We start from the raw sequence: 22,662 nt of genomic DNA, 5'->3' as shown, positions 1-22,662 counted from the left end.
TCTTGCAGTTATAATACCCATCTGATCAATCTTGGCTTTGCATCCTTCTTAGCAAACAAATATCTCAAAGTAGCATGATCAGTGAATACAATGACCTTAGAGCCAATTAGGTATGATCTAAACTTCTCCAAAGCAAATATGACAGCTAATAATTCTTTCTTAGTGGTAAAATAATTTAGCTGAGCATCATTCAATGTTCTAGAAGCATAATATATGGCATAAGGTACCTTATTGATTCTTTGACCCAAGACAGCTCCCAAGACAACGTCACTGGCATCGCACATGAGCTCAAATGGTAGACTCCAATCAAGTGCCCTCACTATTGGTGCAGATGTGAGTAGCTTTTTCATTTTGTTGAAGGCAGTCATGCATTCTTTAGTCCATTCAAACTTGGCCTCCTTCCTTAGCAATGCATAGAGGGGTCTAGAGATCTTGGAGAAATCCTTGATGAACCTTCTATAAAACTTAGTATATCCAAGAAAACTCCTCACCCCTTTCACTGTCAGAGGTGGAGGAAGTTTGGAGATGATGTCAATCTTGGCCTTATCTACTTCACTGCCCTTGCTCGAAATAGAGTGACCCAATACGATGCCTTGTTGAACCATGAAGTGGCATTTGTCCCAATTGAGCACTAGGTTACATTCTTCACACCTCTTGAGGACATTCTTCAGATGGTTGAGGCATTCATCAAAACTAGACCCAAAGACACTAAAGTCATCCATAAATACCTCAATGGTTTTCTCTACCATGTCTGAAAAAATGCTCATCATGCATCTTTGGAATGTGGCTGGGGCATTGCATAAGCCAAATGGCATCCTTCTGTAGGCGAATGTGCCAAAAGGACATGTGAAGGTGGTCTTCTCCTGATCCTCTAGTCTTATTGCAATCTGATTATAGCCACTGTACCCATCCAAGAAACAATAGTGGCTATGGCCAACTAACCTCTCTAGCATTTGGTCAATGAAGGGTAATGAAAAATGGTCTTTTCTGGTTACCTTGTTCAGTCTTCTGTAATCGATGCATACCCTCCACCTAGTGGTTACTCTTGTAGGTATCAGCTCATCATCTTTGGCTTGGTTTCATCTTCAAGAAAGATCTGATGCATGCATTTGGCTGGACTTATTCCTTTGATGTCAGCAATGGTCCACCCCAAAGCAGTTTTATGCTCTCTAAGCACTCTCAGCAACTTATCTTCTTCGTCACAACTTAGATTTGCTGCAATTATGACTGGTAATGTCTTGTTTTCTCCTAAGTAGGCATATGTTAGGTGGTCTGGCAATTGCTTCAATTCCAGCTTGGGTGCCTGGACAATAGAAGGAACAAGAGAGGTATTAGTAGGCTCAAGAATCTCAAAGGGAGGAGTATACTTACTTGAGTATTTTGGAGAGGCCTCAAGGTGATGCACTGTTTCAATGATGTCATTAGTAACATCTTCAGGTTTTGGCTCAATGTCCTGCCTTGTGAAACTATGGGTGAGGGTGGCCTCCAATGGATCTTTATGTTGGTCCTGCAAAACTGTCTCACTAACATCTTGGATCATACAAATATCAAAACATTCTAAATCTTCTTGAGGTAATTTCAATGCATCAAATATTTTGAACTCTATTGTCTCACCATTTACCTTCATGCTCACAATACCCTTTTTCACACCTATTGTAGTATCAGCAGTTCTCATAAAGGGTCTTCCTAAGATAATAGGTAAAGGTGGTGGCATAGGAGATTCTTCCACATCTAATACAATGAAATCAGCAAGTAGAATAAATGTGCCTACCTTTACCAAAACATCCTCAAGTATACCTCTTGGTCATTTGATGCTTCTGTCTGCCAATTGCAAGGTGATAGAGGTTGGTTGAAGCTCCTCCAATCCCAGTTTTTCATATACAGTGTAAGGAATCAAATTCACCCCTGCTCCTAGATCCAGTAGTGCATTTTCAAAAGAATGGTCTCCTATCCTGCAAGGAATGGTAAAACTACCTGGATCTGTTAGCTTTGGTGGTAAGTTTCTTAACAAGACTGCACTTACCTCTTCTGTTAAGGCCACTATCTCATATTCCTGAAACTTCCTTTTGTTAGTGCAACACTCCTTTAAAAATTTAGCATATGGAGGAATCTGTTTAATTGCATCTAATAAAGGAATGTTCATTTCTACTTTCCGCAAGGTCTCAAAGATATCCATGAGTTGCTTTTCTTTCTTTGGTTTGACTAACCTTTGAGGAAAGGGGGGTGCATTCACCTTCTCCATTTTATTTACCTTTGCCATTCCTAAGAACTGTGACTGCTTTCAGCTGCTGTTGATCCCTTGAATTGGATATTGTTTGGAATGGAAATTCACCCCTCCTTATTTCACTCTGTTCCTTAGCCATTTGCCCCATTTGCATTTCCAGTCTTTGAATGGATTGATCATACTTGGCATTGGATTGCTGTTGTGAAGTCATCAATTGTTGTACAAGTTCCTTCAGGTCATCCTTCTCTGGCTCTTGAGCTGGTTGGACTGCTTGTTGAGGGTTGTTTTTTTGTCCTTGAGGGTTCAGAATATTTCGACTATTATTCCCTGAGAAATCAGGGTGGTTTTGCCACCCTGGCTTGTAGGTGTTTGAGTATGGATTGTTCTTGTGGGGATGATTGTTTTGTCTCAAATAATTCACCTCTTCTTGCTCTGCAAATGGAGATAAAGGACACGTCTCAGTGGTGTGATCTATATGAGAACAAATAGCACATACCTGGATTGGTGTGTCCTGTTGCAGAGGTGAGATTTTCTAAGTAGTCATGGCCTTGACAATCATGTCCAACTTCTTTTCCACAGCTGCCATCTGATTTTTCATTCCTCTATTTTCTTCATTCTTGCCTTTGCTCTTTACACCTTGCCTCCTTTTGGATGGGAATTGTTGAGTGTGTTCACTCAATCTCTCAAAGATCCATATGGCTTCCTCACTACTCTTTTCCATCAGCATCCCTCCACAACCTGTATCAACCATCCCTTTGTTAGTATCATCTAAACCTTCATAGAAAATTTGTACCTGATCATCTTGAGGGATGTTGTGATGTGGCCACTTTAGAAGCAAGGAATTGAAGTGATCGCAGGCCTCAAAGAACAAATCTCCATCTCATTGTTGGAACATTTGAAGTTCCCTTTAAGTTGTTTTGTCTTTTGAGCTGGGAAAAACTTCTTCAGAAACATGGTAGTCAATTCTTCCCAAGTATGGATAGAATCTACAGGCAAGGAATTGTACCATACTTTAGCATTATCTTTCAAAGAGAAAGGGTAGAGGACTAACCTGAGTCTCTATGGAGTTAGGCTTTGGACATGTTGCAACTTGCATAAATCTAAGAATTCTTTAAGATGCAAGTTGGGATCCTCAGTAGCTATGCCTCTGAAGTGAGTCAATGCATTAAGGATTTGAGGAGAAATATAATAGTTGCCTTCCACCTCCGGTTGATATGCTATGAATGAGGGTTGATGGAACGAATGCCTGCTTCATCGGTCTCCTCCCTTGTGGTGGATTTGCCTCTAATGGTCTTGACCCAATTGGATTCTCTTACAAATCTTCCATCTCAATTTCTTCTCTTCTTCTGTGTCTCTAGGTCGTTGTTGAATTGTCCACTCAATTTCAGGATCGAGTGGAATAACGGTTGAGTCTTGAGATCGACGACCTTTCATTAATTGAATTTGCTTCTTCAGTCAGGCAGCTTCAGTGCTGCTGGTCCAGATGCTTCCTGGAACTGCGCTCGATCGTAGTTTTGTGCACTCGATCGCACTCAGCTGACGATTGATCACACGCACAGAATGCTAATCCGCAACCTGAAACATAAAACAGAAAAATTTTAGAATCAATAGAAAATATTTTTGACAAAAACAAAATTGAAAATTAAAATAACACAACTAAAGGAAAATAATTTTAAACAAAATTCGCCGCAATCCTCGGCAACGGCGCCAAAAACTTGTTGTGCAAATATCTACCTAAATTAATAGGTAAATAATTGTACGTTTTACTTGCAAGTGCACATAGTCAACATAGTAGCATATGGTGCAAGTACAGGATCATTCCCATGAGGATTGCTGAATTTTGCTTAAAAATAAATTCCTTAAGTAAAACAAAGATTGATTTTTTTAAGTGATGATAATAAAAGGTAGGGCTTTGATATCCACCACTAATTATATTTAGCTATTATAACAATATGCCAATGCTTTGATCATGTTATACATATCTAATGTTTGTCAACCTAAGGGAATAGCATATACTCCTTAAGTTATAGATTTCCCTAAGCAACGAGTTAGGCATGGCGTATACTCTAACTCTTTTCTTTTCTAAGGGATTTAGCATGGTGTATTCTAAGTTGTTCCTTAAGAAAGCATATACTCTATGAAAATCGACAAACACATGAGGCCTAGGGCATGACATATACTCCCGGTTCCCCATGTTGATTAACCCAAGAACGGCGGTGTGGATTCTTTTGTTACTTTAATTAAACCCAGGACTCGGCCATTCAAGTTGATTTAACTAACTAGTCCATACCACATGCATATATTGATCAGGCACACACATATGAGGAATTCATGCATGCAGGTATTAATCAAGTTAAATAGCACAATAAGATCATTACAAAGGCGCTAATATTGAAATATTAACTAAACATAACTAGGGCTTCAATCTAGCCCTACTAAATAAATTAGCTACACATAGAGTTGATGTTAAACATCTTCATAAAATAAAAGAAAAGAAAGGGAAAGAATAAACCCGAGACTTGAACTTGAAGAGCTCTTATTCTTCTCCTTACAAAGCCCCCTTATTCTAGAAGCTTAAGGCTCTATTTATAGGCTTTAGAAGTCCTTGACAAACTAGTAAACCTAGGGATTTCGTAGGGTTTCAAAACCTATTACAATTGGGAATTGGAAAACCCTAATATGAAAAGAATGACAATCTGGCTTCCACTTGATATGTCTCCCACACACGGGTGCGATCGATTGCAACCATGTGCACTCGATCGCAAGTCTGCGATCGATCTTCTTCTGTCGTGCGCTCGATCGCTCATGACCTGCTTCATGCTGTGTCTTTCAGGTACTGCGCTCGATTGCACGTAACCTGTGATCGATCGCAGTGTCAGGGTCTCCCATTTTTCCCATCTTCTCTCTTTTAGCCCAAATCTTCTAAATTTACTTTATTTTCTTCCTAAAGCCTACAAAAGTATGGAAAACTCATAAATGAATTAAAATAACCTAATTAACTAAAACCAAAGGATTAAAACATGCAAGTTAAGGGCTGAAAATATGAATATTTTAGCACTTAACACCAAATCCCCACCCTCATCAATCTCCTTATCTTGTAACTGCAGTCTCCCATGATTTGCGCTCCTAGTTATGGGGAAAATAGATGGACTTCGATTGTGGGTTGTTCCGAAACTGCCCCTCACTGGAGTTTTGGAATTCTCGGATGAGCCTCCATCTGGTGGATCCTTCTCCGTCTCCTCCTCCCTCGCATTTCCCATATTTGCGTTGTTGGCCCCATTCTCCATAGAAGTTTCCTGTATGAGGGTGGCTGGTTCTCCCCCTGTCACCCAACCTCCACCCCTCCCATATCTCCTTGTCGGCGACGGGTCCCGAAGCCAAGGTCCAAATTCGACCTTCTTTTCTCCCCTATTAATTCACTGGCCTGCAGGTCCTCCACATCCACTCTTACCATGCTTAATTACTCCACAAGTGTAGCAATAACGTGGGATCTTCTCGTTATGAAAAGCAATCCAGATCGACTTGCCCCTAAGATTTATAGTCCTCCCTCGTGAGAGTGGTTTTGAGAGGTCCATACGAATCCGAACCCTCAGAAACTCCCCCCACCCTACTCCTTCCATGACATCAATATCTTCAACCTCTCCCACCGAAGCACCGATCTTCTGTCCCACGTCTCTTCCCATACAAGATAACGGAAGGCCAAACATGCGGACCCAAAGGACACTTTGTCAAACTCCAATTGGAAAGGCGAAGTAACTCCATCATAATCAACTATTGCGAAAAGATGATCATCAAACTTCCAAGGCCGGCCTTCCAAAATCCGAACTTTATCACATTCACTAGCAAACTCAATTAGGAAGAGATTTGCTCCCAACGTTTTGAAATAAACCCGGTCTGTTGGATGCCATGCCCGTATCAATGGCATCTTGAGAACATCCTTCCCCACAACGCGATCTGCTAGCAATTTCCCAACAATACAAGATGAACCCTGAGCAGCCAAAGGGGCTAAGTCAGATTCTCCAATGGCCAAGTCTGTACCCTCTTCTTCCATCAGCGTGAGGTTCTCCCAAAGCCGAGATAATTCCTCTGCCGTGGTTCCCATCTCACCTGTTCGGTACTCACAGGGATAGACACTCTTAACAAACCACACTCCACCCTAGGCACGGGGGATAGAAAACTTCACCTCTGGGCGCCGATAGAGAAACCCTAGAGAGAAGACTTGAAAAATATTTTGACTCCATTTAAAATTTACATTCTAGCACACAATTTAACAAGGGATGGATAAATGTTACATTTTTAATTTTTGTGGTTTAAGTAGGCCACACGCATTAATTGCTTGATCAAACTTGAAGGTTATTAATGTTTGGATTTTGGAATGTCGAGGGCTTACTGAATGAATGTATCTAATTTTCACAGCATCTATTTATTGTATTAAGAGGGTAATTCCTTTTTTTATCTTAATATTTTCAATTTTATAAGATTTGCTACTATAATTAAGTAATTTTTTTGAGTGATACCATAATTAATTTTAATGTAACACAAAGGGTCATGGAATAGCAAGAAAATAAAACTTTAAATTCAAAGAATCTAAAAGCAACAACCTTTAAATTTTATACCATATTACCATATATATATATATATATATATATATATATATATATATATATATTCGATCTGCCACTTTAATACTTTACTATAAATTAAATATATAATTAAAGTTCTATAACTTTGTAGTATTTAAACTAATTAAATATTCAATTTTATAAATTTCTAATTTTCTATAATGACCAACTCTATAAATTAAATATAACTACTTACTATACTTTACTATAATACCCCTTAATATAATGGAATTCTCCTTCCTTCTGGCATCCCCTTTATTCCTTTACTAACCTTATCTTCAACCTTATCGTAAGGAAATCCAGAAGCCCAGTACTCTTAATAATACTTGGAACCAAAAGAAAACTACCATAAAAAGGTTTTTACCAAAATTCAAAGGTAATATGGAGAGAGGAAACACGTTGTTTAACTATGTATGCTTTATATATATATATGAAGATTATGACGACACAAAAATAACTTCTATAAATAAAAAGCTAGAGTTTAGATAATCCACCTCATAAATTCCGCTTAAACCGAAAACTTTGCACTTCTATACCAAGAGCTTTGTTATTCAAGAATCCCTTACACTAGAATCAACTTAATTAAATCAAAGAATCTAGAAAGAAAAGAGAAAGTTATGTGAAATTTTAAGCTAAAAGCTTGACCTATATATAAAATTTTTAATTTGCTAAAGTACTTGGTCGACCGAGAAATAAGGCTCGATAGACTGAACTATTGCTTTGCTGAGTTGGCTCGATCTCTGATTGCCATGTGTCATGTCACGAGATATTATAAGTATTCTCTTCTCGAGAAATACTACCACCTCAAATTATACCCATATATATATATATATATATATATATATATATATTAAAGAAATTCATTCTGTTATCATTCATGAATAATCAAGAGTATAAAAACTCTTACATCACAAGAGCATCAAGCTCTTAAATTCCTAACTGAAGCTAAAAGTCATAAAGGTCAAAATCATACAAATCTTACAGTGATAACCTATGACGTCTACATCTGCTATCCTATACCCAATCTTCAGCTTATAAAACAGATTTGTCCGACGCAGATTCAATCCGGGACATAGGTAGCCGTTTTCGAGGCATGAGTAAAAGCACCACGCCAAAACTAGTCCTTCTCGATCCGAAAGGCCAGAAATTTAGTCACGTCCTAAGCCCAAACACCAGGACAATAAGACAAGCATGGAAAAACAAAAAAAACAAAGACGGATGTATGCACATGTCTTTAAATTATACCCATATAATATAAAGACATGCGCATACATCCATATTCGACCAAAAACAAAAGCAATGAAAATTACCCAAATCTAATGGGAATAGCCAGGAGGGGCTCAGCCTTATGTAAGGTAATGCCAAATGTCTCACTCATGTTTAAATCTTTTGCCTCCATCTCATCTGCCAAATTCCAATTAAAGTAGTGGACTAGAGATGCCAACATCAAGTGCACCTTCCGGTTGGCCAAAGGCAATCCAGGGCAAATCCTTCTTCCAGCTCCAAAGGGAATGAGATCGAAATCTCTGCCTTTGAAGTCTATATCCTTCTCTAAAAATCTTTCAGGCACAAACAAATCTGGGTTTGGCCATATGCTTGAATTCTGTCCCATTGCCCACACGTTTACTAGTATTTGTGCATTCTTGGGCACGGTAAAGCCACACACCTCTTTGTCAATCTCTGCTTTGTGGGGAGCTAGGAAAGGTGCTGGTGGGTGCAAACGAAATGTTTCTTTCACTATTGCTCGTAGATAAGGCAACTTTGAGATATCTGATTCTTGAACATGTTCGTCCTTGCCAAGCACTTCTTCAAGCGCTTTCCGGGCTTTTGCCATTTTTTCAGGGTTGCGTAGTAACTCTGCCATTGCCCATTCCACTGTGCTTGATGTTGTGTCGATCCCCGAAATAAACAAATCCTGGTATAAAGTAGTGCGTGTGTGTTAAGAACACTTTGCCTAAGTTTATTAATTGCTTATCAAAATATAATTGAAAGGAAAGAAAAAGTTCAAGAAAGGTAGCCAATCACCAGAAGCAAATGTCTGATGTCGTCGGAGCTTAATTCTGAATTATCTTCTTGAGTGAGATCGAGGAGGGAATCAAGTACATTGCTGCTTGCCTTGGAAGCGTTTGATGATGATGCTCTTAATTGTAATCGTTCATTGATTATACCATCAAGAGTCCTAAAACAATTTCTTAAATAAATATTCAGCCTTCGGTGTGCACCTTGTGGGTCAACAAAACGAAGTGCAGGGAAATAGTTAGCAACATTCGGCCTTCCAGCTTCTTTCGCGGTACCCAATATGATTTCCAAAAACTCTTGAGACGCTGTTGAACAATAGTCTGCCAAGTCTTTAGAGAAAAGTGTGTTTGATATGGCATTCAGGCTAGTTGTGAAGGTTGCTCCACCAATATCTACCACTTGACCACTATTACAAATTTCTTTAACATGGTCTACTAGTTGTTGCACCATTTTTCTCCTAATAGCTTGGGTGGAATCGAGCCTTTGTGGAGCAAATATTTGAGTGGCAGAAACTTTTCTGAGGTTTCTCCAACGACTCGACGTGGGATGCAGCCACCCCATTGAAAATTTGTGGTGGTTGAGTGCTCGGAAAGCATCTGGGATAGTTCAGCTGGAAAAGATGTGGTCATATTTTTGCAGTACTTGTTTGGCTAGATCTGGAGAGGTGATGACTATGGTTGTCATGCTCCCGAGCTTGAGAGTCATTAGGGGTCCAAAAGTTTTGGAGAGCTTGGAAACGGCTCGGTGGGGTTGGTTTCCTACGAGGTCCAAGATGTTCCCAATGATTGGAAAAGGCTTGGGGCCTGGAGGAAGTCTTGGCGAGCCAGATTTCCAGGCTCTTAGGCCACAGGCGAGCACATGAATAGATGCCAACACAAAGGGAAGTAGCAGCACAAACACTAGGTAGTCCGTTAACTCAATTTCGCTTTGTGCTTAGAAGTGGCTAAGATCGGATCAGGAAACGGAAAAGTTTTCTGCTGAACAAAAATTATAAAGTTATTAGCAACGTTTTGGGAATATTTTATATATATATATATATATATATATATATATATATTTTATAATATTCTGAATCAACAGTATTTTTATTTTTTTATTTTTTATTTTAACATTGACTAATTTAAAAGTAGGTTAAGTATTGTGAAATAAAAATTGAGAGCTCTTTAACATTTCGAGCCCTCATCCTCGTCATTCCTAGGTTTGTATTAATTGCAATAAATTTTTAAGAAATCAACAAGCATGCGACCCTTTATGTATAATTTTTTTTTTTTTTTTTTTTTTTTTTAAAACAAAGATTTTCAAGAAATCAACAGGCATGCAACCTTTCATGTATATATAATAATAATAATAATATATTTGGAGCTCATGACATCCTCATTATTCCTTCTTTTGTCTTTGCAATAAATTTTCAAGAAATCAACCGGCCATCTGGACAATTTAACAAGAATAACTTAGAAATTATACTTTTGTCATATTATTATTTGATCTTGTTAATATTTCTGTGTTAATTATGGTTTTAATTATTTTTTTTTTTAATAAGGGTTGATCATTGGCACTGCCACATCCATGAGATAATTTCGGGATTAAAGTGTAATTTTAATCATTACTCATTACCCATCTTCAAATCTTAATAATTAATTTTAATTAACAATTATTTAAAATTTACATTCTAGCAAACCATTTTACAAGAAAGGATGGATAAATTTTACATTTTTAATTTTTGTGGTTTAAGTAGGCCACACGCATTAATTGCTTGATCAAACTTGAAGGTTATTGTTTGGATTGTGGAATGTCGAGGGCTTGCTGAATGAATGAATGCATCTAATTTTCACAACATCTATTTATAGTATTAATTAAGAGGGTAATTCCTTTTTTATCTTAATATTTTCAATTTTATAAGATTTGCTACTATAATTAAGTAATTTTTTTGAGTGATACCATAATTAATTTTAAATATTCAATTTTATCAATTTTAAACTAATTAAATATTCAATTTTATCAATTTCTACCTTTCTATAATGGCCAACTCTATAAATTAAATATAACTACTTACTATACTTTACTATAATACCCCTTAATATAATGGAATTCTCCTTCCTTCTGGCATCCCCTTTATTCCTTTACTAACCTTATCTTCAACCTTATCGTAAGGAAATCCAGAAGCCCAAAAGAAAACTATCATACAAAGGTTTTTACCAAAATTCAAAGGTAGCATGGAGAGAGGAAACACGTTGTTTAACTATGTATGCTTTATATATATGAAGATTACGACGACACAAAAATAACTTCAATAAATAAAAAGCTAAAGTCTAGATTATCCACCTCATAGATTCTGCTTAAACAGAAAATTTTGAACTTCTATACCAAGAATCCACTTTTGCAGCGCTCTGTTATTCAAGAATCCCTTACACTAGAATCAACTTAAAATCAAAGAATCTAGAAAGAAAAGAGAAAGTTATGTGAAATTTTAAGCTGGAAGCTTGACCTATATATAAAATTTTTAATTTGCTAAAGTACTAAACAAGGCTCGATAGACTGAACTATTGCTTTGCTGAGTTGGCTTGATCTCTGATTGCCATGTGTCACGTCACAAGATATTATAAGTATTCTCCTCTCGAGAAATACTACTAATACTTTCACCTTCAATTGCACAATCCATGACAAAAACAACAAAGACAAATGTATGCGCATGTCTTTTAATTATACCCATATAATATAAAGACATGCGCATACATCCATATTCCGCTAAAAACAAAAGCAATGAAAATTACCCAAATCTGATGGGAATAGCCGGGAGGGGCTCAGCCTTATGTAAGGTAATTCCAAATGTCTCACTCATGTTTAAATCTTTTGCCTTCAACTCATCTGCCAGATTCCAATTAAAAGTAGTGGACTAGAGTTGCCAACATCAAGTGCACCATCCGGTTGGCCAAAGGCAATCCAGGGCAAATCCTTCTTCCAGCTCCAAAGGGAATGAGCCCGAAATCTCCGCCTTTGAAGTCTATATCCTTCTCTAAAAATCTTTCAGGCACAAACAAATCTGGGTTTGGCCATATGCTTGAATCCCGTCTCATTGCCCACACGTTTACTAGTATTTGTGCATTCTTGTGCACGGTAAAGCCACACACCTCTTTGTCTGTCTCTGCTTTGTGGGGAGCTAGGAAAGGTGTTGGTGGGTGCAAACGAAAGGTTTCTTTCACTATTGCTCATAAATAAGGCAACTTTGAGATATCCGATTCTTGAACATTTTCGTCCTTGCCAAGCACTTCTTTAAGCTCTTTTCGGGCTTTTTCCATTTTTTCAGGTTTCCGTAGTAACTCTACCATTGCCCATTCCACTGTGCTCGATGTTGTGTCAATCCCCGCAATAAATAAATCCTGGTTAAATGTAATGTGTGAGCACTTTGCTGAAGTTTATTTCTTATCAAAATATAATTGAAAGGAAAGAAAAGTTCAAAAAAGGTAGTCAATCACCAGAAGCAAATGTCTGATGTCGTCGCAGCTTAATTCTGAATTATCTTCTTGAGTGAGATCGAGGAGGGAATCAAGTACATCGCTGCTTGCCTTAGAATCCTTTGATGATGACGCTCTTAATTGTAATCGTTCATTGATTATACCATCCAGAGTCCTAAAACAATTTCTAAAATAAATCTTCAGCCTTTGGCGTGCACGTTGTGGGTCAACGAAACGAAGTGCAGGGAAATAGTCTGCAACATTCGGCCTTCCAGCTTCTTCCATGGTACCCACTATGATTTCCAGAAACTCTTGGGACGCATTTGAGCAATACTCTGCTAAGTCTGTAGTGAAAAGTGTGTTTGATATGGCATTCAGACTAGTCATGAAGCCTGCTCGACCAATATCTACTGCTTGGCCACTATTTCAATTCTCTTTTACATGGTCTAATAGGTGTTGCACATTTTCTCTCCTAATGGCTTGGGTGGATTCGAGCTTTTGTCGAGCAAATATTTGCATGGTAGAAACTTTCCTGAGGTTTCTCCAACTGCTCAATGTGGGATGCAGCCACCCTATTGAAAATTTGTGGTGGTTGAGTGCTCGGGCAGCATCTGGGATAGTTTGGCCGGAAAAGACTTGGTTGTGTTTTTGCAGTACTTCCTTGGCTACATCCAGAGAGGAAACGGCTATGGTTGTCATGCTCCCGAGCTTGAGAGTCATTAGGGATCCATACGTTTGTGAGAGCTTGGAAACGGCTCTATGGGGTTGGTTTCGTACGAGGTCCAAGATGTTCCTGTTATTGCATGTGACTTGGTCTCATCAAGTCAACGTGTGGGGCACACAATTATTCCTTATTCTCTTAGTCTGGGATTTGCCGACTTGAAGCTTCTATTCCAAATTGGTTTCGGAATTTTTACATAGTTTGGGCTGCGTGTTATCTTCCTTCACCAAGTCAAGCTTGGAATCCTTTTAACCGATTTTTTGAGTGCTATATAAAGGCATTGAGCATTTGTGTTTTAGATGTGCTAAAAACGTGAACATTAGTGACGCACCAAAAGAGTGGAGAAAAACGTATGTGAACGTGAGAGAGAATTTGAGAGGGATTAAAAGTGTGTGCAAGGGCAACAAGTGTGTTTCTTTGTTGGTGTTTTTTGGAGGAGCCAAAAACAAGCAATTAGAAGAAAAAGGTGCTGCAGAGTGAGAGAAGAAAACAGAGATCAGCCGCCATCTGTTCCAGCAAAAGAAGAGTTTGTACATATGTCTTTTGTATTGTATTTTGGGAATAATCTCTCTTGTGTGATAATGAGATTTGGGTGTATTGAGGCTTTAGGATCTGAGTGATTTTCTCTCTACTATTATTGTATTCATTTTTTTATGGTGAATTTTCTTCGGGTCGTCTCTGCCAGAGAATGTTGGCTTGTTAAGCCAAACCACTTAAATCTTGGTGCCATATGTTGATTGCCTAATCTTGTTATTCCACATTTTTCTTGTTTTTCATATCTCACGAATCTTGGGAAATATGATTAATTTCCTAACAACTGGTATCAAAGCTTTTGGTTCGAGTGGGAACGATGGCAGTAGAAGAAGGAAAGATAGGGATCGAGAAGTTCGACGACACAGATTTTGGGTATTGGAATGTGCAAATTGAAGATATTCTTTATGGGAAGGACCTTTATCAACAACTCGACGACATGTATGATAGCGAGTGGACTCTTCTTGATCATAAAGCCGTAGCAGTTATCAGGTTATCATTGCCAAAGACAGTTGCACACAACCTTGTAAAGGAACAGACCACAGCAACTCTAATGGCGGCTTTATCAAGTATGTATGATAAACCGTTGACTGACAACAAGGTGCATCTGATAAAGAAATTGTTCAACCTAAAGAAGGCGGAAGGGGCTTCGGTAGCACAACATCTCAATGAGTTCAACACAATCACAAATCAATTGTCCTTGGTAGAAATTGATTTTGATGATAAGATTCGCGCGTTGATTGTCTTGGTGTATTTGCCAAATAGCCGGGAAGCCGTGGGGATGGCTGTGAGTAACTCTGCAGGGGCAGAGTAAACGGAGCTATGAAGATGTTAGGGATTTGGTTCTCAATGAAAAGGTTCGCAGAAGAGATGCGAGTGAAGCCTCTTGTTCTGGTGCTACTTTAAACCTCGAGACTCGGGGCAGAGGAGAAGACAGAAACTCTAGGCAAGGCAGATCAAAATCCAAAAAAGGGAGAAGCAAATCTAGATTCGGAGAACAACCCAATGCTGGAACTGTGGCAAGACTAGCCACTACAAGAAGAATTGTAGGGAACTGCAGAAGGAGACCGAGAATGATTATGCATACTTAGTGACAGAAGAAGTATATGATGCCCTACTTCTCTATGTTAACAGTCCCCTTGATTCTTGGGTCCTAGACTCAGGATTATCTTTTCAAATGACAGCGATCCGTGAAATTCTAGAAAATTATGTGGCTGGAGATTTCGGGAAGGTGTATTTGGCTGATGGAACGGCGCTGGATGTGGTGGGCCTAGGCGATGTTCACATTAGAGTCCACAGTGACTCGGTATGGAAGCTGCAAAAGGTCAGGCATATCCCAGAGCTGAAAAAGAACCTGATTTCAGTGGGACAGCTTGATGATGAAGGGCAATCAATTCAGTTTCATGGTGGAAAGTGGAAGGTCAGCAAGGGAGCCAGAATTTTGGCTCGTGGTCATAAGAGGGGTACTCTCTATATAACGACAAATAGCAAGGATACAATTGTTGTTGTAGATACGGGTTTAGCGCCCCAAATTTAAAATCCTCATTTAAAGATATGAATTTGAAGATAATATTATCTTAATATTTATATTAAGTAATGAGATTTGTTCTTGAAGAATTTATGGATTATATGAATATTATAGGAATGAATTTTTATTTGAGATCATTACATCCTAAGGTTTAGGATAGATTATACCTGGACAATTTAGTTGGTGACTTTAAAAGATATGATGGTATAATGATACATATTATACATTTGAAGGAAAGTTAGCTTTGAGGGATTGTTGATTTGGTGTTAGCAAACGAAGAAGGGTGTGAGAATGGTTAGATGAGATTAGATATAATTTTAATAAGGAGTGAGCCCAAGGTGTTGTTAATAATGCTCATCTCTTATTATATAAGACCGGGCCCCTTCATGCATAATTCACATCATTTTCTTTCTTTTCCTTTATTTATTCCTCTATTTCCACACTCCCCTCTCTTTTTCCATGAGGCCCCCACCCGCTTTCTTTTCTTCCTTCTTTTCTTCCTTTCTTATTTTCTACCAGCACACCAACCCCTCTCTTCCCCCTCTTTCCCCAATGCCACTTATTACCACTCATTACTCCTTTCATTTTTCTTCCTTCCTTCTTTTACCACACGGCTTGGACTCTTCTTTGCATTTTCTTAACTTCACCTACTCTCCTTGCTTTATTACTTAACGAAGAGCAAGAAACAAGAAAACAGAGAGAGGGAGCTTTACGGATGTAAGAAAGAGAAGACAGGGGGAGAGAGATGTTGCAATAGAGTGAGAGATGGACAGAGAAGCATGACAAAGAGAAAGCGGGTAAGATGTTAAGGGGGAGAAACAGAGATTTAGAGGATGGCCAATAAAATTTGCAGAATAATAAAAAGGGGTTCTTCAAAGGTAAAATTTTTCTTCCTTTAGCTATGGGAATTTGATTTTAAGTTGAATAATGTGTCTTAGATGAGAACCATTTTTTTATTATTATTTAATCAGGATGATATTGGGTGGTTTCACACTTGAAGTATATTGAATTAGTTTTGGGAGTTAATTCGCTATTTTTGGGCTGAGTTATAAGATGTTTTGGGTTGGATTTTAATGGGTTAACTTCCCTAAAGGAGTAGACTGGAATTAATTGATATTCGTGAATTATTATTAATTTAGTTGTGACCAAACAGAATGGAACAACAAGATATTTTTTCAAGATGATTAATTAGCAGTTTAAAGACTGATCATAGCTTCAGTCTAGAGGTAAGTAAATTCACTAGCCCTTCTAAAATTACTTCATGTCATGCTATTTATACATTCTTGTATCAAACTGTAAATGATATTTTTATTTACCTGTCATGGAGATATGTTGCATGCATGAAGGATTTCTAAAAGAATTATTTAGAAAGTTTATATTTCTTTAAACGCTTTCTAAGTAAAACAAGTTTATGTTTGGAAAAGTTTCCATTTTGAGAAAAGAAAGTTGAGAAATGATGATGATTATAAGAAAGAAGAATGATGATAAACCCTCCTACAGGTTGCCCTAAGATGCATCAAAAGAAGTACAAAGAAAAGTACAAGAAATGAGTTAAATGTTTATGAAATGAGGGCACATGTATGGAGGAGAGTATTTTTGGCCCCAAGATAAGTAAGGATGAGAGGAGTTCAGTACCGATACTTGGATGGAGGCGAAACCACTGAAGGAGGCTATGCAAGAAGGTGGTATTCCATCAACATGACCGTTGAGTGCACCAACAAAGAGTTAATTGACGGTCGGGCAAGGCTGACGCCACAGTTCAGTGCCATGGTCACAAGGACCTACAACCCTCATACACAGGGGTAACAGTGTACATGGGCCCTAATATGAGAAAATGATAATATAATTTCAACGATGATATACTATGATGATTTACAATGATGATTTACAATGATGATTTACAATGATGATTTATAATGATGCATTATGATGATATAAAGATGATTTATTACTAGATGTAATAGTATGTATATGCTACGGGAGATGCAACCATACATACATGTATTATTACGGCTGGATGTATATTTATTTGTGAAAATGATTTTCAAAACTAAGAACAAGGAGTAAAACTATTTATGGTTGTGGATTTTACTTGCTGAGCCCCTTTGGGCTCATTCAGTTTTATTTCTTGCTTTCAGGTAGAAAAGACGCTGGAATAGGAGGCCGGAATGGGGGCGGGAATAATTATTAATTTTCAAAGTCTTTTCATATCAGTTATTGTAATAATATGATATTTCGCAACTAAAGTTTAATGTTTTCTAATTTACCGTGTAATAAAACCTCTTGAAGAATGTTTTATACATTTATCGTATCCTTTAAAATCAAGTACTCTGATAGACTTATAAATCTTTGTAAAAACATTTGTTGTAAAAGAAGAAAAGTGGCAAACTCAGCCTTAACAAGCTGGGGATGTTACAACGGGTACTGACTAAAAATTATGGCACCTAAGCCTTGGGCACATGAGCGAGAAAGGGATGAAAGTACTTCTGTCAAAGGGGAAACTATGAAGTTGAAGTCAGTTGACTCTGATTTGAGTGAAGGCTGCATCCTAGGGAAGTAGAAGAAGGTGAGTTTCATGAAAGTTGACAAAGCACCTAAGCTTGAAAAGCTGGAGCTGGTACACATGGATTTGTGGGGTCCCGCACCAGTGGCATCTCATGGAGGCTCGCGATATTACATCACATTTATTGATGATTCAAGCAGGAAGATATGGGTTTATTTCTTGAAAAGTAAATTTGATATATTTGAGACTTTTAAGAAATGGAAGGCCATGGTTGAGACTGAAACGGGCTTGAAGCTCAAGTGTTTGAGATTAGACACGGGAGGAGAATATGAAGATAGGGGGTTTAAGCAGTTTTGCACAGTGAATTTGATTATAATAGAGAAAACGATCCCGGGAACACCACAGTAGAATGGCATGGCTGAGCGCATGAACATGACCCTCAATGAGCGTACTAGGAGTATGATGTTGCATGCTGGGTTATCAAAGACTTTCTGGGCTGATGCAATAAGCACTGTTGCATACCTGATAAATAGGGGACCTTCTGTTCCCCTGATCCATAGACTGCCGGAAGAAGTCTGGAGTGGAAAAGAGGTAAATCTTTCACATCTGAAGGTTTTTGGTTGTGCTTCGTATGTTCATGATGAGTCTGATACTTGGAGTAAGCTAGATGCTAAATCTAGAAGGTATTTCTTCATTGGATATGGAGATGAGGCCTTCGGTTATTGATTTTGGGATTATCAAAATTGGAAGATTATTAGAAGTCGGAATTTGACTTTTAATGAGTGTGCTATGTACAAGGATGGGTCAAGTGCAGAACCTAAAGTTACAGAGCAGGAACCGAAGAAGTCTGAGTTTGTTAACTTAGATGAGCTTTCTGAAAGTACAATGCATAAAGAGAAACAATTCGTAGAGGTGGAGCTTGATGAACAGTGTTCACTCATGGATGAATGTGATACCGAAGAATCTTCAAGAGATTCACAGCACGAAGAAGAGTCTTATTCTTTAGCAAGAGGCAAAGAGAAACATGATAAAAGGGCAACAAAGAGGTATGGCTTTGAGAACATGGTTTCTTTTGCTCTAACAGCTTGTAGTGGAGATCCATCGTCTATTCAAGATGGTATGCCCGAAGAGGTGGAGTCAAGACAGAGAGGTAAAGCTTGGGAATCGGCAAATTACTTAATGTAAAGAAGGCTAAAGGGTGCATATGGGTCTATAGAAAGAAAAAGTCATCAGAGAAAACTGTATGGTCAATGAGACTGATAGGGAGGCATGGTGTTATGTCTAAATCAGGTACTATGCACAACTTCAATAGGCACTTGGACTTGAGTGACACTTATGGAGTGTGATTGCCCTTGGGGGCTGAGGCGGAGACATCTGGAAGAGATACGTTTTGTTAGACTTGATGGGTTTCAAGTCAAGGTGGAGATTGTTATTGCATCTGACTTGGTCTCATCAAGTCAACGTGTGGGGCACACAATTATTCCTTATTCTCTTGGTTTGGGGTTTGTCGACTTGAAGCTTCTATTCCAAATTGGTTTTGGAATTTTTACATAGTTTGGGCTGCTTGTTATCTTCCTTCACCAAGTCAAGCTTGTAATCCTTTTAACTGATTTTTTGAGTGCTATATAAAGGCATTGAGCCTTTGTGTTTTAGGTGTGCCAAAAACATGAACATTAGTGAAGCACCAAAAGAGTGGAGAAAAACGTATGTGAACGTGAGAGAGAATTTGAGAGGGATTAAACGTGTGTGCAAGGGCAGCAAGAGTGTTTCTTTCTTGGTGTTTTTTTGGAGGAGCCAAAAACAAGTGATTAGAAGAAAAAGGTGATGCAGAGTGAGAGAAGAAAATAGAGATCAGCCGTCATCTGTTCCAGTAAAAGAAGAGTTTGTACATCTGTGAGAATTTTTACTTATTTGGATAGATGTCAAGTTCCACCTGTTCGAGCTTGTGACTGAGCAAGCTCTTACATGGAGCTGTCCTATTACAATTAATGTACGTATATTATAGCAATAATACTGCAACAGGACAGCCTATTGCAAGTACAAAAATTAAATAAATTTTAGATTTTTTGATATGGGTATATATACATTTCACTAAGAATTTTAGACAAGAAGGTTGATTTTTGATGACCGAAGAACAATATAAAATTCTAGAAGCTTTATTTTTATTTTTAAAATTCTAGAACCCTAGTCGTCGTTTATTCTGCATATGCGCAAAATCCTTACATTATACATATATCTAAAGACATGTGCATATATCCATATTTGGCTAAAACCTAAAACAAGGAAAATTACACGGATCTAATTAATGGGAATAGCCCGGAGGGGCTCGCCTCTATGTAAGGAAAGCCCAAACATCTCTCTCATGTCGATATCTTTTGCCTTCATCTCATCTGCAAGCTTCCAATTGAAGTGGTGGACAAGAGAGGCCAACATCAAATGCACCATCCGGTTTGCGAAAGGCAATCCAAGGCAGATCCATCTTCCAGCTCCAAAGGGAATGAGCTCGAAATCTCTACCTTTGAATCTCATCCTTTCGGGCAAAAAAGAGTTGGGTTTGGCCATATGCTTGAATCTCATCCCATTGCCCACACGTTTACTAGTATCTGTGCATTCTTGGGCACGATGAAGCCACTTACCTCTACGTCAATCTCGGCTTTGCCGGGAACTAGGAGAGGCGCTGGTGGGTGCAGACGAAAGGTTTCTTTCACGATTGCTCGTAGATAAGGCAACTTTGAGATATCTGATTCTTTAACAAGTTCGTCCTTGCCAAGCACTTCTTCAAGCTCTTTCTGGGCTTTTGCCATTTTTTCAAGGCTATGTAGTAACTCTGCCATTACCCATTCCACTGTGCTTGATGTTGCGCTAATCCCGGCAACAAATAAATCCTGATATAAAACAGTGTTTGAGCTGAGTACTTAAGATCAAAGATCAAAATATAATAGGAAAAAGAAAAGACAATTATGCATTCTGAAGAAGTGAAGTCAATCACCAGAAGCAAATGTTTGATGTCATCACAGCTCAATTCTGAATTATCTTCTTCAATGAGATTGAGGAGGGAGGCAAGTACATCGCTGCTTGCCTTAGAACATTTTGAAGATGCTTTTGATTGTAATCGTTCATTGATTATACCATCCAGAATCCTAAAAAGATTTTTATAATGAATCGTCAGCCTTCGGCGTGCACCTTGTGGGTCAATAAAACGAAGTACAGGGAAATAGTCTGCAATATTCGACCTTGTAGTTTCTTCCATGGTACCCACTAAGATTTCCAGAAACTCTTGGGACGCATTTGAACAATACTTTGCCAAGTCAGTAGAGAAAAGTGTGTTTGATATGGCATTCAGGATAGTTGTGAAGGCTGCTTGACCAATATCTACCGCTTGGCCACTATTACAATTCTCTTTTACATGGTCTACTAGTTGTTGCACCCTTTTTCTCCTAATGGCTTGGGTGGAATCGAGCTTTTGTGGATCAAATATTTGTGTGGCAGAAACTTTCCTGAGGTTTCTCCAATGAGCCGATGCGGGCAGCCAGCCCATTGAAAATTTGTGGTGGTTAAGTGTTCGGCTGCTTTCCATGATAGTTCAGCTGGAGAAGACGTGTCCACGTTTTTACAGTACTTCCTTGGCTAGATCTGGAGAGGAAATGACTATGGTTGTGATGCTCCCAAGCTTGAGAGTCATTTAGGGGTCCATAAGTTTTGGAGAGCTTGGAAACGGCTCGGTGGGGTTGGTTTCCTACGAGATCCAAGATGTTCCCAATGATTGGAAAGGGCTTGGGGCTTGGAGGAAGTCTTGGCAAGCTAGATTTCCAGGCTCTTAAGCTAGAGGCGAGCACATGAATAGACGCCAACACAAAGAGAAGTAGCAGCACAAATGCCAGGTACTCCATTAACTCAGTTTTCCTTTGTGCTTAGAATTAGCACAAGAAAGCAATGGGCTTCCGTGCATATGCCTCGATCAAAAGTTAGATGTTAGGGGGGTATTTATGCAACGTCACCCAATACATGGTCTTACTCTTGCAACATCTCTTTGACTAAGAGCAGCGCCAATTCTTAGCACGAGGGTGAAATTATTAGCACCAAGAATGCAAAAGATAATACGTCCTTTCTTCTACTAACAAACAAGCAAATTTCAAAAGCCAAAAAATGAGGCCACCTAAAATATTTGGACCTCACATCACATCCTACTCGTTTCCTTCTTTTGTGTACGCAATAAATTTTCAAGCCAGAGAGACAGTGAAACACAATTCTTCCAAAGTTCATACGCAATAATGGACGATCTAAGAAAATTCCAGAAAAAATCTTATGGAAGGAAGGACCACATTCATTAATCCGGGATATGATGGGTTCATTTTTTTCAAGCTCGGAGAAAAAACCTGGCTTCTCTTTCAATGTATATGGAGAAAAATCCAAAGACGTCATGATATTAAAGGGACGGCCACATCCATTGCTGGAGGGGCTCGGTGCATGCATCCAAACGTACACATTGTCTTTTTCAAAGTTTATAGCTTATCTTTGTCTGTGGAAGAAAATGTCACTAATCTACATGCAGGACTTAATTCACGATTTATAACAAGGTTGAAACATTAATATAAGAAGGTATATTCATTACATAATGTCACTTGAAGTTTTATGTTTAGAGTGCAATAGCTAATTTAGTTAACAAAATCTATAAATCTTGTACAAGGTACTTGGGATTTAATTCTAGAGAAAAATTCTTTAGAGGTTCTTAGAGTTTAACTTTTTAACAAACCACTCATTAACGTATATTCCTTTATTAAATCGCCTATTTTATTTTATTGACATGTCTAAGAGGATAAAAATGGGGAAGGGAGGTATAAACTAGTGATTTTCGGTTCAGCTTTCATGAGATGTGGCCTCTAGCCAATTGAAATCTTATTATCTCTTCTTCTTCTTTTTTTTTTCCTTCTTTCTCTTTTCTTTCGTTTTTTTTTTTTTTTTCACCCTCGAAAAAAAAAAACCCTAAAATTGAATATTATGCGTAGTTTTTTTATTTTTATTTTTTAATGTTTACACTTACTTTTTCTAATGTCAATCAATT

At 38.2% G+C, this 22,662-nt stretch overlaps 3 pseudogenes across 1 annotated transcript; all 3 read right to left on the bottom strand.

The window, feature by feature from the left end:
• Positions 1 to 8,152: 8,152 nt before the first annotated feature.
• LOC148585339 (cytochrome P450 monooxygenase 76AD131 pseudogene) lies at positions 8,153 to 9,330 on the bottom strand (annotated as a pseudogene).
• Positions 9,331 to 11,632: 2,302 nt separating this feature from the next.
• LOC132181758 (cytochrome P450 monooxygenase 76AD131 pseudogene) lies at positions 11,633 to 13,768 on the bottom strand (annotated as a pseudogene).
• Positions 13,769 to 19,799: 6,031 nt separating this feature from the next.
• On the bottom strand, positions 19,800 to 21,498 carry LOC132183294 (cytochrome P450 76T24-like; annotated as a pseudogene). The gene is made up of 2 exons (XR_015912151.1): positions 20,590 to 21,498; positions 19,800 to 20,485 (listed from the first exon to the last, which is right to left on the bottom strand). The product of XR_015912151.1 is annotated as a cytochrome P450 76T24-like (transcript).
• Between the last annotated feature and the right edge of the window lie 1,164 nt (positions 21,499 to 22,662).

The sequence above is a fragment of the Corylus avellana genome, chromosome 5 (assembly GCF_965113065.1).
Source record: "Corylus avellana chromosome 5, dhCorAvel1.hap1.2, whole genome shotgun sequence".
NCBI classification, from domain to species: Eukaryota; Viridiplantae; Streptophyta; class Magnoliopsida; order Fagales; family Betulaceae; genus Corylus; species Corylus avellana.
The sequence above is the reverse complement of the archived record's forward strand: the minus strand, read 5'-3'. Positions and strand labels throughout refer to the sequence as shown.